The sequence below is a fragment of the Macrobrachium rosenbergii genome, chromosome 45 (assembly GCF_040412425.1).
Source record: "Macrobrachium rosenbergii isolate ZJJX-2024 chromosome 45, ASM4041242v1, whole genome shotgun sequence".
Lineage (NCBI taxonomy): Eukaryota > Metazoa > Arthropoda > Malacostraca > Decapoda > Palaemonidae > Macrobrachium > Macrobrachium rosenbergii.
The window spans coordinates 18,194,414-18,207,771 of NC_089785.1; positions in this window are offsets into that span (position 1 = coordinate 18,194,414).

The following is a 13,358-nucleotide window of genomic DNA, read 5'->3' on the forward strand; positions in this document are numbered from 1 at the left end:
AGCATATATGTAATGTTGCTTCTGTTTCTCAAAAATGTTTTCAAATATTTTATGATGAAGTCATTACATCTAAGTGTTTTAATGCTTTTCTTCCTTGTATAGGGTACTGTTCTCCAGTGTGGTCTTTGGATGCTTACTCAACTCAAACTCATGGATAAAGTTATCAGTCAAGTTCATTTTGCCAACCCTTAATGTTAACTTGTGGCATTTTGCTTGTTGCATGAAATGTACAACAACAAACATTCTTAGCACTCTTTACCTGATCTAGCTGCTTTTGCTTGCAACACTAGGCAGGTTGCTGCTACTGTAAACAGGGTGGTGTTTTCTAGCATTAGGTTAAATACAACTCTGTTTGCTAGATGCTTTATATTGGCTACAGCTAGTTTGTAGAACAGTTTACTTGTGCAGTTTTGGAATCTTATGGTCTCCAAATATTTAAGGAAGGAGCATATTCATTCCTGCTCTCTGCTGATGTCTCCTGAATTTCAGGTGTATTGGTTATATTTTCCATTCTCATTCATTTATCACTTTTTCATATAGTTTGTGTCACTTTTCAGGCTGATTTCCCATTAGAGCCCTCATGGGTTTATTGTCAGTTGACTCCCCATAAAGGGTTGTCAACTGGAGATTGAAAGAAGTGTGATGTTCTCAACTTGCAATGCTTAATTATTGATTTAACTTTTGTGTGAAAACATCTTTACTTATGGGTCCTGTTCATCACAACTCTGTCCGGGGAAGGCTCCCCCATTTAACAATATTGCATGTAGTAGACTTCTTTTAATCCACTGTCCAAATGTTTAGAATCTGGCTGCTTCTGACCCTCATCAGTAGCCTATCTTTTACGAGGGTGAGTGTAGTTGAATGGGAAGAGAAGTTATATTGATGCCAGTGTGAGATCTTTGAACAAACTAAACCAGTATTATAATTAAAGCAACTCCCAAGAATGAATCTTGAAACTGGAGAAACATGATATAATTTCACATAATTATCTCCCATATGTATGTAAAATGAATGCTGGTATTGCCTACACTTAGGTGAATGCCTTTGAAAATTGATGTTCAACAATGCAAACTTGATTTTTGCTATTAAGGTAAAGCATATTTGAACCCAAACCATAGCAATATGAATAGCTGTGAACAGGTGTTGGATGAAAATTGGGAATTAGATAGGTATTAGTGTGAAATTAAGGTACTTTCAAGAGATTGCCAAGTCTTGGTTCACATGAAGGATTAGTTTTTGAGAGGTGATAATTCAATCTTGATAGAATTGGAGGTTGTAAGGGTCTGAAATGCAGTTTATCCTGGTAGGTGCCCTTCAAAGCACAGTGAGTGGTTCCTCTCCCAGAGCTGTTGCCGAAGCCAGATTTTTTTTTATATGAAAAAATCATTATGGAGTGTAAGTTTCCAAGTATGTTACAATTCATAGCAAAACTATATTCATACAAAAAGAAATAACTAGAAGGTTAATGTACTAGATTCAACTGAATTATTTGTACATATATTGAATTTTCATTCCAAAATACTTGGGAGACGTAGGAAAATAGACCTATTTGTCATACTAAATCCCTAGGGAATTAAAGGGTCCCAGTGCCTGTTTGAGACCAAACAATTTTTTGTAATGTTAAATTAGATGAGAGAAAAGTTTACCTCTATCATTGTTTCTTCCAAATTCAGTTTTTATCAAATTAAATTTGAAACTTATTATTGTTAAACTGCTAGTCGTGTTACCAGTAATTTAACTTTTACTTGGCCAGACTTTTTTGGATTATACTTGCGCTATGATTTATCAACTACAGAAAGAACCAAAACCCTATGTGGTCTTTGAAAGCTATCATGAACATGGTTGACAAAGACATGGTCCACTCCTATAATAATTGCCTGTGATTGGAAAAGTTATACTAGCTATACATATACTGCAATGGATTATGATATCCTTAATGTGATTTGTATATTTGATATTCACTGTCGTGCAGCCAGAATCAAATTTTGTTACTGGGCAGAATTTTAACAAATAGGAAAGATGGTGTTTATCTTGCTAATAGTACTCTGAACTTGAAGTTGTCTAGATGAAATTATGTATAAAGAATTACCCACAAAAGTTAGCAAGCTAGATGGAAATTGGGATTCTAGAGCCCATTCACCACAAACTCCCTACTTCATATTTGTGTCAAGCTGACAGAGAAAGCCCATTTTAGATGAGAATAGACATTGAAATGAATAGGTGTGTCCTAGGAGAATACCCCTTATTTTCCTACAAGCTTTTCTTTTGATATGTCAGCAACTTTTGTAACTAGGCCATTAAGAAATAGTTTTATAGGAACCATACCCAGTGTCATGCACTTTTTTTTTTTTTCTTATAAGGAAGAATGGTTGGTAGGCTTTCATCTTTGTTTTGGACCTCCTTGTAACCTGCTCTTTATGAATTGTGCATGGATAAGTCTCGTCTGGAATACTCTCATACGTTGACTCTTCTTATTTCCCTTGTCTCCTGAACTACTGAAAGATAATTCATAAAGCTGAAATTAAGGTTAATAGTTCTTGGCACTTTGAGTTTTGTAGAAAGCAGTTGCTACTAGATGTGTGTTTTACTGTCTTGTCATCTTTGTACATAAAAATGCCCCATCCTCTGCCCAACATTTTACTTGAACAACACTTGAACAAGATGTCTTGATTTTTTATGTTTACTCTTAGACACTCCTTGCATGAGGCAAAATGATGGCAGGATTTCAGATGTTCCTTTTTAAAGCATGTGCAAGGTTGATTTCAAAATAACAGGATTTCTCCTTTCCTCTTGGTGACTATAGTAGTTAGAGAAGTGACCTTATAACCCAAAATAAATGTCAGTAGCTTATATAATCATAATGGAAAAGGAACTGCAACCTGTTTTTTAATCACTACTGAAGTAACTAACAAACCTGAATTAGTAGTTATGGACATATTATTTTGTTAATATGTGAGACTATTGAATTGTTAATTTGGGAAGCACAGAGGGAAATACCAAGTAGCTGTTTGTGTACTTAGGATAACTGATTGAGTCTGTTGTATCTTAATACGTTCCTGCTTCACACCTACCCCAATATCAGTTGTATCATTTAGGCATAAAAGCTTGGAAAATGTTAGAATGATTAAGTCCTCACCAGTTGTTTCAGTTTCTTGAACTTTATGGCCTTCGAAGTGGTTGACACTTACATTTGAATGTATAGCCTTTATTTACAAGGACCTAATTTTAGTAATATGCTCTACATAAATTCATTATTTCTGTTGTATCTTAGGTGTGATCTCTGCTTTGTTCTGGAATTAGAGATTCCTAAAAATAAAATTACTTTACCCCAAATTTCAAAGGAAATAGATTATAGATGAAGAGCCTTTTGACTTTAGGGTAGGAGAGTAGGTAGAAGTGGAAAAACATTGTTGACTTTTCATCTCTGACATCAAAATCCTGTCACTCTAGTTGAAATGTTAAGTTACTGTGTTGGATGTTCATCTGTATTATTCAGAATGATGAACGCAAGTGGCTCATTTTATGAGTTTGACAAATGTTTCTCAAACCACCAATTTAAGTTTGTTTAAACAATTTATCCTAAAAATTTTTAATAAAATCTCAACTCAGTTGAAACCTGTTAACTTGCTTGAAGAAGAGGTAATGCCATATTTTTATTTCCTCTTCATGTTAGGAAATGACCAAAACAGAGTCTGTGTCAGACTGTGTTAAAGTAGGAATGAATATTGCATTTATGCATTGCACCCAAAACCTTGAAAAGCAAAATTCCTTTTTTTTTATTTGTAAAACATTATCCTGCTAAAGCAAATTGTATCAGTGTAACACTAAAATGAAACACCAGTTGGTTGCACTGCTGATGTAATTGCTCCTGATAAGAAAGCTGCGGATGGAGATTGCAATTTTTCAGAACTCAGCACAGGTATGGAAAAGGGGAGAGATCCATCTGTATGGCCATTACTGTTAACTTTTCTGAACACTTGAAATTTGTATTGAAAAGCAGAGCAAATGCTACTGTTATTTACTTTGAAATGGGTAACCGCAAACTTACACTTTTTTATTTTTAATGATTCCTTCAATGAAACAAATGCCATTACTAAATGACCATGACACTTCGTTACTCTTTTGATAAGAGAATTGGTCAGGTACATTTTGCAAAAACCCGAAAAGGAAAATTTATATTCTCTGTTCTTGTCAAAAGACTTAATACCCATAAAATGTCAAGACAGAAATCTTTCTCTCCCTATGAGTCTGAACCCTTGAACCATCCCTACAGGGTTGACAATCAGACGTTCAAGCAGGCTGCAAAACCAACATCACCTATCATAACTTTGTTCTGGATGACAATGATTTAATCAATGGCTGACTTACTCATCAAACTAAAGCCAAGTAGAACAAGAGGACCTACTATGTAATTTCATAAAGGAAAGTAAAACACTTGCATAATAAGCTTCTGTACCATACTAAGACTGCAAGCATGAAATTAATTAAAATCCAGCATAGGCACTAATACTACAAAATGACATAAATCTCTGAAAATGAGCACTTGGCTCAAATTTATCACCACATTTATTAAAACCAGATCTCAGTTCAACAAAGTCTTGACAGTCGTTTTTCATTTTGCCATGGAAGACTCAAAATGCTGTCTTGTGATACTGGAGTACCACAGGAAGTGTAAAATCTAAAAATTAAGATATAAAGCTGAACAGAGTTTCCACTTTAAGGATAGATAATGTTATTTGAGGTTTCAGAAGTTAGATTGTCTCTATGCCTGCTGAAAGGCTAACACTCACTCTCTCTCTAGAAGATCCATATACATTCTTGACCAAAGCAGCTATACCAACGACCTTCTGACATTACAAACTATCAACTTCACCAGTGAAACAATTGCAAAAGAAATTTACACACTGAAAATTAACTCAACTGCAGACTCTAATCACTTCAAAACAACTATGTTGAAAATTTGCATGCAAGTATGGCAAAAACCCCTTAACAAGTAAAGCACTAGTGAGGTTCTCTCCGAGAATTGTAGTGGCCCCATCATTTCAGTGACACCCCACATGAATGCAGCATAGTCGAGAAAATCATTTATAAAATATCCATCAGGTGGCAATTACCTTCAAACACCCACAAGGTTTTATCCACACAGACAAAGAAATGAACCCAGTTTGGCAAAGGTAACGTAGCAACATTAGCAGTGAAGTGCTGTTTGGGGATGTAACACTGTAATCATTTTCCAACTGACTTTCAACCCAAATATCTAAAATATTCTTTGGTCTGTTCTTTGAAGTTGCATTACCCCTTTTGGTTTGGTCAGTACTTTGGCTGGGTGACCAGTAAAAAATGCTTGACACATATGCAGAGGTATGGGCTTGCAATTTCATCCAAAACCCTTATGTGATCTACAGTCAGTCACAACTAGATACAAGCAACCAACAGAGGAAGTAAGTTTAGACTTTCTATGTTGGCACTCAGTGACCTTCCAACTTACCTGCTATGTGTAATCGTGTGAAATTACATACAAGTAGTCCTGTTCATACAAACTTATGAAGATACATGTACAAACTTCAGTGTGAAATATGAGGTACATGAAAGTTATTTCAAGAATTTCATTGATGCTCTTTCAAGGAAAGAGTAAAGAGTTCTGTTTTTTATCAACTTCATTTTTTGTACAAAGATCAATTTGTCTTGCTATAAAGTTTATTAAAATAAAGTTCTATGTGCCACAGGCTAACTACAATGCAGGATACCTAGGCTATCCTTGTTCAACTTAAACCAGATCTCGGAAGATAAATGGTTTGTGTGTGTATATATTTATATATATATATATATATATATATATATATATATATATATATATATATATATATATATATATATATATATATATATATATATATATATATATATATATATATATATATATATTATACAAATACTACTTACATAGAAGAAATATAATATATTATATTATATATACATAACATATGAAATATACAAAAGAAATATATAATATATTACAAATAATACTTACATTAATCAAACAAACAAAGAATGCAATATAAGTAACAAACCAGAAACAAAAAGCTACAACAGATTATACAGAACTGGGTTTTGGACCAAGTAGCATTTTAATGAAGCTTTGAGTGCGTACAGCAGCCATCACTGCTACTTACAACGTACTTAGCTTGCAAGTTTCGAATAGAAACAGTAAAAAGCAAAAGCAAAATACGAAAGGTACAAAAAAAGTATATCTTTGTTTAACCAGACCACTGAGCTGGTTAACAGCTCTCCTAGGGCTGGCCCAAAGGATTAGACTTATTTTACGTGGCTAAGAACCAACTGGTTACCGAGCAATGAGACCTACAGCTTATTGTGGAATCCAAAGTCAGTGATGCAAGAGGTACATGTTACATGTACTGTACATTACATGTACCGTACTTCATCAAGTTCACTTTCGATACCCTTCACATGATTTACATTAAGCAAGTACTCGCCTGCATACAGTAAGTGTAATATGAAATTACTTAAATACAAAACTTTGCACACCATAAATTTCTGCCTCGTATCGGGATCAAACCACAGTCTCTAAAATGAAAGGCCAGGGTGCTACCAGCTGACCCAAACAGGTCATAAAAGAAGTTGGAACCTAAGTATTTCTGTACCTGAGGTTTTTCCTGAGCAGGCTGCCGCCTAATACCACCGAATTTTACCCAACTTCCTGACCCAACAGTGAGGTATGTTAGGTGGCAGCCTGCCCCGGGAAAAACCTCAGTTACAAAAGTACTTAGGTTCCAACTTCCTTTATGGTCTGTGTGAGTCTCAATTGGTAACCCTTTGGCATTTTATGTGAGAGACTGGGGTTTGATCCCCATGTGAGTCAGAAATTTATTTCAGTGAAACATGTGTTCACATTGTCATTACAGTAGTTTCACTGTCGGTATTATATTAAAGGTTTTTTGCACCCACTTTTTTAAACCTTTTACTCTGCCTCTGTTCCCACTTCCTTTCTTCCACCTTGCTGTCCAACCATTCCAACTCCCTATTTTCACCCTAAGCACTGTTAAGAAATCGGGGTCAGTATATTTATAATATAAGCCAACAAAACATTTAGTAAGATCAACATGTGGTAAGGTATTATAAAGAATACTAAAAACCAAAGAAGCCCCATAGGGGATAGTACCATCAGTGCACCTCATGCAATGCACTGTAGGCATTACTTAAGGTACTTTGCAGCGTCCCTTCAGCCCCTAGCTGCAACCTCTTTCATTCCTTTTACTGTACCTCCGTTCATATTCTCTTTCTTCCATCTTACTTTCCACCCTCTCCTAACAATTGATTCACAGTGCAACTGCTTTGAGGTTTCCTCCTGTCACACCTTTCAAGCCTCCTTTACTCTCAATTTTCGTTTCAGCACTGAATGACCTCATAGGTCCCAGTGCTTGGCCTTTGGCCTACATTCTGCATTCAATTCCATTCAAAAGCAAAAGAAGATAGCATAAGATTACCAATACCACCATTGTTATTATTATATATGACTGAATAGATTTTAATGCTTTGTAATTATATCTCATCAATTATTATCTGTATCACCGACTATAAAGTTTACCTGAAAAGAGATTAAGCATAATAAGTTGACCAAGTGCTTTCGTGTTATTTCCTACACCTCCTCAGGGTCAAGTGATACAAAAAATCATTATTTGTTACAAAGACACCTCTGTGACAGCAATACATAAACATATAAACTACCGTGCTACTACTATTCAAAAACTAATTGTCTAAAAATGTTGTTTACAAGCAGTTCATCCAGTGTGTACATCCCGGGGCTGCTGTTGATCAAATCTACACGATTTTCTTTATTACACATCAACAATGTTTCTTTTCGTGATGTCTTTGCAGAACATGATCTCTTTACTTTCTTTCCAATTCATGGTGTGGTTGCACTCATTCACATGTTGAAACAAACTGCTTGCAGTAGTCCCTGTTCTGACATGTTGTTTTAATCTTGTTTCGAAAACCTTCCCACTCTGTCCCATTGCAACGGATCTCATATATGCGACCATTCTTCTGTAGAGGGGAATTCCTGATTGACATGTTCTTAACTACATACCTCTTGTAAATGACATTGACATTAACATTAAATGGTCTTAACAGCCCAGGGATGGCCATAAACTGGTTACGAAAGCACTTGGTCAACATAAACGACAACATAAAAAAACATTTCAATTTCTAGCGATAGATCGTCAGCATATATATATATATATATATATATATATATATATATTATATATATATATATATATATATATATATATATCTTGATCAGTAAATTTCATTAATAAAGACATCAATATTATGCTAATCTCTTTCCAGGTAAACTTTATAATTATATATATATACATCAATATATATATATATATATATATCCATATATATATTTATATATATATATTATATATATATATATAATGTGTGTGTGTGTGTATTTAATAGGACTTGTATGAAATATTGGTAACAGTATACACGAAGTGCAAAATACAAGACTAAGGTACTAGTTGTTGATGTAACATAAATGTAAACAAACAATATTTTCTTTTATCAATACTGCACCTTTGAACGTTATTTCTAGATTCCGTTTCGGAGTTCAAAACTCGAGCGTAATATTTTTTTTTTACACATTAATCCAAACTTACTAATAACCTTATCTACAGGTAATATCGCATATTAAGTCTTATGAATATCCTTAACTTCATTTCTCAAACTGATGCCCGGTAGGGGGTTAGTGACATCAGTGCACCTCATGCGGTGCACTGTAGGCATTACTTGAGGTTCTTTGCAGCGTGCCTTCGGCCCCTAGCTGCAACCTCTTTCGTTCCTTTTACTGTACCTCCTTTCATATTCTCTCTCCCATCAGACTTTCCACCTTCTCCTAACAATTGATTTATAGTGCAACTGCTTTGAGGTTTTCCTCCTGTTGCACCCCTCAAACCTTTTACTCTCAATTCCCGTTTCAGCGCTGAATGACCTCATCGGTCCCAGCGCTCGTTATGGGTCTGAATTTAGAGCTTCGTTTGACAATGCGAATAGGATTGACATCATTAAAGAATCTCTAAATTGTCTCTTATTGAATATATAAGAATATGCCTAAATTACTCCTAACGAGACCTAATATCGATTTTCCCTTTTAAAAATACACAGGCTAACTTTACATTCAAACACAAACGACTGGTAATATTATTTTTAATTAAACTAAACCGCTAGGAACTTCATTAAGTTCCTTGCGGTTTAGTTTAATCAAAAATAATATTACCAGTTGTTTGCGTTTGAATGTAAAGATAGCCTATGTATTTTTATAGGGGAAATCGATGTTAAGTCTCGTTAGGAATAATTCAGGCACATTCAGAGAATCACTGAATTTCTGCTCAAAATCTAACAGTAAGTAGGGCTATGTAGACTTTGTTATACTCTTATTATCTACTTCTAACGCACAATTTTGGCTATATATTTATATTTAAGGAGATCAATTACTAATTCTTGCAAAAGACTATAGTTACGTTTCATTGCTTTAACATAATCAACTAATTTTTAGATTTCTGTAAAAGAAAACTATTGTGCCGGCTTTGTCTGTCCGTCCGCACTTTATTCTGTCCGCCCTCAGATCTTAAAAACTACTGAGGCTAGAGGGCTGTAAATTGGAATGTTGATCATCCACCCTCCAATCATTGAACGTGCCAAATTGCAGCCCTCCAGCCTCAGTAGATTTTACTTTATTTAAGGTTAAAGTTTCATGGGTCGCGGCTCATGATACCGAGATCACCAAAAGATTGATCTGTTTTCGGTGGCCTTGATTACATGCTGTAGCAGCTGTACAGAAAACTCGACTGCGCCGAGGAAACTTCGGCGCATTTTTACTTTTTTTTTTCCTCTGCTTCATTTTAATTCCAGCATTTCACTTTCAGCAAACTCTGCCAAATTATTTTTATTTAGAGCAGTGTTATTTATTTCGTGTAAGAATTCCTTCAAATCAGCAAACTTATTTTTCCTGTTATGATTTTTTAACATTGTAGTTCTGTTGTTAAATTTATAATAGAAAAAAGTCTTTATCTATTTATTTATTAATTTGTTAATTTAGTTTCCTTTCCTGATAACTGACCTCTTCTTTCTACAATTCTTAATACCAACTGTTACTTCTTTCGAAGGAACACCATAATATTTTTGGAAGCTTGAATTTCAAGTCAGTGGTCCCTATGGTGGGCTTGTTCCATACGAATAGGCCCCATAGGGGGTTAGTGCCGTCAGTGCAACTCATGTTGTGCACTGTAGGCATTAGTTAAGGTTCTTTGCAGCGTGCCTTCCTTAGACCCCTAGCTGCAACCCCTTTCGTTCCTTTTACTGTACCTCCTTTCATATTCTTTCTTCCATCTTACTTTCCACCCTCTCCTAACAATTTATTCATAGGGCAATTGCGAGGTTTTCCTCCTGTTACACCTTTCAAACCTTTTACTGTCAATTTTCCTTTTAGCTCTGAATGACCTCATAGGTCCCAGTGCTTGGCCTTTGGCCTAAATCCTATATTCAGTTCAGTTCAGTTCCATACAAATAGATTCATCTTCTTAATAATAATAATAATAAATAACTGAAGTAACTGAACTGCTATCGATTCTGTCATTAAGACCGCAATGATAAACAATTTCATTTTATAACATGAGAATTTTCTACCTCTAATCTATGGTCGTTCTTATCGACATTATCTAGAATATTAATATTTGCGTGTTTGAAGTGGATGCATTTTAAGCTAATCAAATCATGCTTTGTTTTGATAACGAATCTTATCATCACAATCATTACTAATACAAAAATTGCTGTGATTATTTTTATTCTTAAGTCTAACCTACGTACTTGATATCACATATGATACAACTAATCATTATGTATATATATGTGTGTGTGTGTGTGTGTGTGTATGAGTAGAGAGAGAGAGACATACCATCGAGTGAAAGAAAATTCCTGCAGATCAATGAGTGCACGAGTATTGCAACGGCCTTGACAGATACATAACCCTTAATGGTACTAATGAGGTTCATTCTGTCTTATCAAGTGCCTAGCGCTCGGGACACGAAAACAGCGAAGAGGACTCTCTCTTAATCTCCTCCTCTTCCTCCGTCTCCTCCTCCTCCTCCTCCTCTGGAAAATGTGTAGCAACAGATCGCCGTTTTGTCTGAGAATTGGCAATGTATTTCTTACGCTGCCTCCTTGCCCGGTAGAGTCTCGTCCTGGGTAGATGCAGACTGATATATCTTCCGCTTGAGAAGGTTCGCTTCTGGTCAGTGTTGGGAATTTAAAAGTTGAGTGATGTCTAATGGAGTAAATAATTGTTTGTTCTTCATTACACACACATATATATATGTGTGTGTGTGTGTATACAGACGCCAGTGTTAGACTTCTGAATGACTGATCCGCTTATGGCGAACGTAAGTTATTAGAGGTGAGTGTACAGTACGCTCACGCACAAAGACAAACAAACGGTACATTCCTTTGTTATAATTGCACTCAGGTCATGTGCCTTATACTGCGATTGTTAGTCTTGATCTGAATTGTACATTGCCATGCAATAAAAAAAATGGAGATTGTTTCTGAGCCTACAACGAATAATGCGCTTTTTAAGATTTATCTTTTAAAACGATAGTGTCTCTCTCTCTCTCTCTCTCTCTCTCTCTCTCTCTCTCTCTCTCTCTCACACACACACACACACACACACACACACACACATTGGCGTATAATATGTCCCATAGAAATGTTGATAAATATTCACCACAACAGAACAATTTTTTATGCAAATAGATACGAACAGCTGATTCTATTACATAACCACATTCTCCAGACGTTGGTGCCATTTTCCTTGTAGAGAGAGAGAGAGAGAGAGAGAGAGTTCGTGGCTGCTCACCATTACATAGCAAGTCATCTTGGGATGAGGTCGTTAGGCCGTGCCCTTTTCCAACCAGGTGGCGACTCACCACATTTAACTGATTACCATATACGTGATTCACTGTTTGGGTGAGCACAGATCGATTGGTTTAAGTAATGAAGACTTTATTAATGAAAGCTCTGATGGTTTCAATTATGATGGCTTTATTTCTGAAACCGGGTAAACTGGTTTCCATGGCTTTATTGCTGAAACCAGGTAAACTAGTTTCAATTACTCTATTTCTGAAACCAGGTAGTTTCAGTTACTTTACTTCTGAAACCAGGTAAACTGGTTTCAATGACTGTTGGTCTGAAACCAGGTAAACTGGTTTCAATGATTTTATGTCTGAAACCAGGTAAACTGGTTTCAATGACTTTAAGTCTGGAACCAGGTAAACTGGTTTCAATGACTTTATGTCTGAAACCAGGTAAACTGGTTTCAATGACTTTATGTCTGAAACCAGGTACACTGGTTTCCATGACTTTATTTCTGAAACCAGGTAAACTGGTTTCCATGACTTTATTGCTGAAACCAGGTAAACTAGTTTCAATTACTCTATTTCTGAAACCAGGTAGTTTCAGTTACTTTACTTCTGAAACCAGGTAAACTGGTTTCAATGACTTTATGTCTGAAACCAGGTAAACTGGTTTCAATGACTTTATGTCTGCAATGACTTTATGTCTGAAACCAGGTAAACTGGTTTCCATGACTTTGTCTGAAACCAGGTAAACTGGTTTCAATGACTGTTTCTGAAACCAGTACTTCATGTCTGAAACCAGGTAAACTGGTTTCAATGACTTTATGTCTGAAACCAGGTAAACTGGTTTCAATGACTTTATGTCTGCAATGACTTTATGTCTGAAACCAGGTAAACTGGTTTCCATGACTTTATGTCTGAAACCAGGTAAACTGGTTTCAATGACTGTTTCTGAAACCAGTACTTCATGTCTGAAACCAGGTAAACTGGTTTCAATGACTTTATGTCTGAAACCAGGTAAACTGGCTTCAACGGCTATTTCTGAAACCATTACTTCATTACTTTATGTCTGAAACCAGGTAAACTGGTTTCAATGACTTTGTGTCTGAAACCAGGTAAACTGGTTTCAATAACTTTATGTTTGAAACCAGGTAAACTGGTTTCAATGACTTTATGTCTGGCACCAGGTAAACTGGTTTCAATGACTTTTTCTAAACCCAGGTAAACTGGTTTCAATGACTATTTCTGAAACCAGGTAAACTGGTTTCAACGATTTTCTGTCCGAAACCAGGTAAACTGGTTTCAATGACTTTACTGCTGAAACCAAATATTCTGGTCTCAGTGACTTAATTGCTGAAACCGAAACCAGGTAAACTGGTTTCATTGACTTTATGTCTCAAACCAGGTAAACTGGTTTCA